We start from the raw sequence: 3,562 nt of genomic DNA, 5'->3' as shown, positions 1-3,562 counted from the left end.
CCAAATGGATTGAGGCAGTAGCACTTTCCTCTAATGATGCCAAGAGTGTGCTCAAGTTCTTAAAGAAATACATATTCACACACTTTGGTATTCCAAGAGCTATCATCACGGATGGAGGTAAGCATTTTTGTAATCATTATTTGGATTCTCTATTGATAAAATATGGTGTTACTCATCGTGTAGGAACACCATATCATCCTCAAACAAGTGGACAAGTAGAGATCTCCAACCGTGAAATTAAAAGAATATTGGAGACTACTGTCAACTCATCAAGAAAGGACTGGTCCCTAAAATTAGATGATGCGTTATGGGCATATAGAACAACATTCAAAAGCCAATTGGGATGTCTCCGTATCATCTAGTTTATGGAAAAGCATGCCATTTACCTGTGGAGCTAGAGCATCGAGCTTACTGGGCAACTAGGTTGCTAAATTTCAATATGGAAGCTGCTGGGGAGAAAAGGTTATTACAGCTTAATGAACTTGATGAGTTCCGCCTCCATGCATATGAAAATGCAAGAATTTACAAGGAGAGAACGAAAAGATGGCATGACAAACATATTGTGAGGCGTGAATTTCAAGCAGGACAAAAGGTGTTGCTGTATAACTCTCGCCTAAAGCTATTTCCAGGCAAGCTCCGGTCTAGGTGGTCAGGTCCATTTGAGATTATACAAGTTTTTCCACATAGAGCTGTTGAGCTGAAGAGTGGTGATAGGACCTTCAAAGTCAATGGGCAAAGGTTGAAGGAATACATAGATGGAGGATTTGAGCAACCAAAAATCTCCATAGCACTGACATAATGCATTGGGATAGTCAAGCTAACGACTATAAACTAGCGCTTCTTGGGAGGCAACCCAAGCAAAATTTTTTTATTTTTTGAGTCAATTTTAATCCTCACTATATTTTCAAGGTTTGAATGGACGTTGTTCACTTTTTGTAGGCACATTGAAGAAGATAAGAGAGATGAAATGACTGAGGACGAGTTGCAAACTCACACAAGCGCATAGGCACGCTACAAAGGGGAGTACCCCTAACCTTTAAGAATGCCTTGCTATAAATATATTGTGATGATGATCTTGTCATTGAGCACAATGTCCAATTCAGATTTGGGGGTGCATTTGCATGAGCATTTCGTGTTAATAATATAGGATTTCGTGTTAATAATATAGGATTGCCATTATGTTTGCATCTTTATTTTTATTTTTTAATAAAATTAAAAAAAAAAATTGGAATGTTGATTCATTGATCACTTGTAAGGATATAGAGGGGGATAATTTTACTTTTGTGTTATTGTTTGGCTATCTTAGCTTTAAATTTGAAAGTCAAATTCAGAGATTGACTATTTTAAACTTGTAAATACTTAAATAAAATCTCGTATAGGAGATAGTTACTTTGCTTCGCCAATCCTATTTGTGAGCTTTGTTGTAATAAAATGTAGACAATTTACTTGGGAGAAATGATATAGGCATTCCTTTGGCATATCCTTTTTGACCCCTTGTATTTTCTTTTCATCCTATCTCATATCTACTGTTCATATTTTTTGAGAATAAATTGATTATAATGATTAGAGCATACTGAATTTTTAGTTTTCCTTCCCTTCAAAAAAAAAAAAAGAAGAAGAAGAAAAAAAAAGCACAATCTACTCCGCTGTTTCAAGTTGCCTAGTAACTAGGAGCATTCATGAGCCCCATGTTTGCTTTTACGTCAAACAGTGACTTGAATTATGAGTATGCAAAGCACTTTGAGTATATGACTTGCTGAGTAACCGGGTGCCTTCATCACCAATGTCGGTATTCGCGTAAAAAGGCAAATGATGACTTAAGGAAGAGTGCCAAAGTGTATAGGCTGTTCTAAAAGTATAAAATAAAACAAATAAAGGAAGGGATGTAAAGCATAAGTAATTGAGTATGCTCTGATTTATTGTGGTTAATTTATTTTCACTTATGTGACCATAACCATCATTCTTGTTGCTTGCTTTCCATTTTTTTTACCCGAAAAAGTCCTATTGATCTCTTGAGTATGTTGTTTGCACTAGTGGAGATGGGCTGATAGGATTTTGCATTCAGGATTGGATGTTTGAACCGAATTATTTTATTAAAACCTAAAGGGAGCAGGGTAGCTATTGATTGTGCGTAATTTTGTTTGAATATGAATGAGTTTGGAATAGTTAGCTTGTGGGTTTGCCTTTCGGTTTTGAGTTGGGGTGGTTAAGCCATGGCATTTGGGTATTACTCCTTTGTGTCTAGATGGATTTTGAGTATATTAATGTTAAATAAAATTTTTAGCATTAATTTTTTTGAGATTCTCCATTTTTTATTTGGACTTTTCTTTTGCTTGGGGACAACCAAAAACTTAGGTTTGGGGGTATTTGATGTATTTATTTTTATAGTAATTATTATTATTAGTTTTTAATGATTTTGATGAAATTGGTATAATAATTAACTAAATAAATGTAAGAACATGATATGTTTTATGTCAATTGTAGGTAATTGAGCCAAGTCACACCTAATTGGGCTTAACCATATTTTAAAGGTCAAATTAAGTGAAATTGGTTGAGTCCGATTCAGCAGAGTTTTGTCATCCGGAGTTATCAGGTCTTGCATCAAAATCAGAGTCCACCTCAAAGCAGAATAACCAAATCAAGATATCAATGGACCCCACACCTTATCCTTTTTGGCATCATCAGTCAGAAAAGAAACTAGAGATGCAGAAAATAAATCAAGCAGTTAATCTCTCCCATCTAGTCAACCAATCTAAATTCTGGATATTTTATTGTGAGGACCCTAAAAGGTAAGCTACAGGATCTCAAATTGAGCAAGATTAGATCCTACAGAATTTTGAGAGAAGCAAGAAAGGAACATAATTTACAGAATTAAATTTGGATTCCAGATGAGGTGGCTATAGTAGGTTGAAGTTGGTAACAATGTTGGACACAACAAGAAACACCCGATACACCCAGATTCTTCTTAGTGTTTCTTGGCACAAAGATCTGATATGGCAACTAATTTTGGGTGGCAAAGAGCTATCTTGAAAAGAATTAAATGAAAAAAAATCAGAGTCCAAACTAATTCTACATGAGGAGCAAACTGAGAAAGAATTGAAACTAATTCTTGGAAAACTTGATTTGGGCAGCCGAAACCTTACCTTGTTTTGCAGATTTTGTGGACCCAGAAAGGAAGAAATTCTTCTCCTCTAATTAACCATGCCTCCTTTCCTTCTTTTACTATGGAAATCATAATAAAATCAGAAAATTTGGACAGCATAAGGAGTAGATGGCTGGTGGTTGCTTAAAGCCTATCCAAAGGAGGAGAGATTCTATACCAAATAAAAAGAATGATATATAGAATAAAATCATGGGAAAAATATCACCTGAACCCTAGCCCTAGCCCTATTTAAGGATCCTAAAACACCAGTAGGAAGGAGAGGAGAATCATCTTTGAAAGCTAGAAATCAAGCAAGGAGAGTTTGGAGTATCTGGAAGATTTGAAGAGAGGATTCATTCGGCTCTGCAATTCCTTCAGAGTTTTTAATTCTTTCTCTTGTTTACTTTGCATTTATTTTCT

This window comes from Elaeis guineensis, chromosome 3, assembly GCF_000442705.2.
Source record: "Elaeis guineensis isolate ETL-2024a chromosome 3, EG11, whole genome shotgun sequence".
Classification (NCBI taxonomy): Eukaryota; Viridiplantae; Streptophyta; class Magnoliopsida; order Arecales; family Arecaceae; genus Elaeis; species Elaeis guineensis.
The sequence above is the reverse complement of the archived record's forward strand: the minus strand, read 5'-3'. Positions refer to the sequence as shown.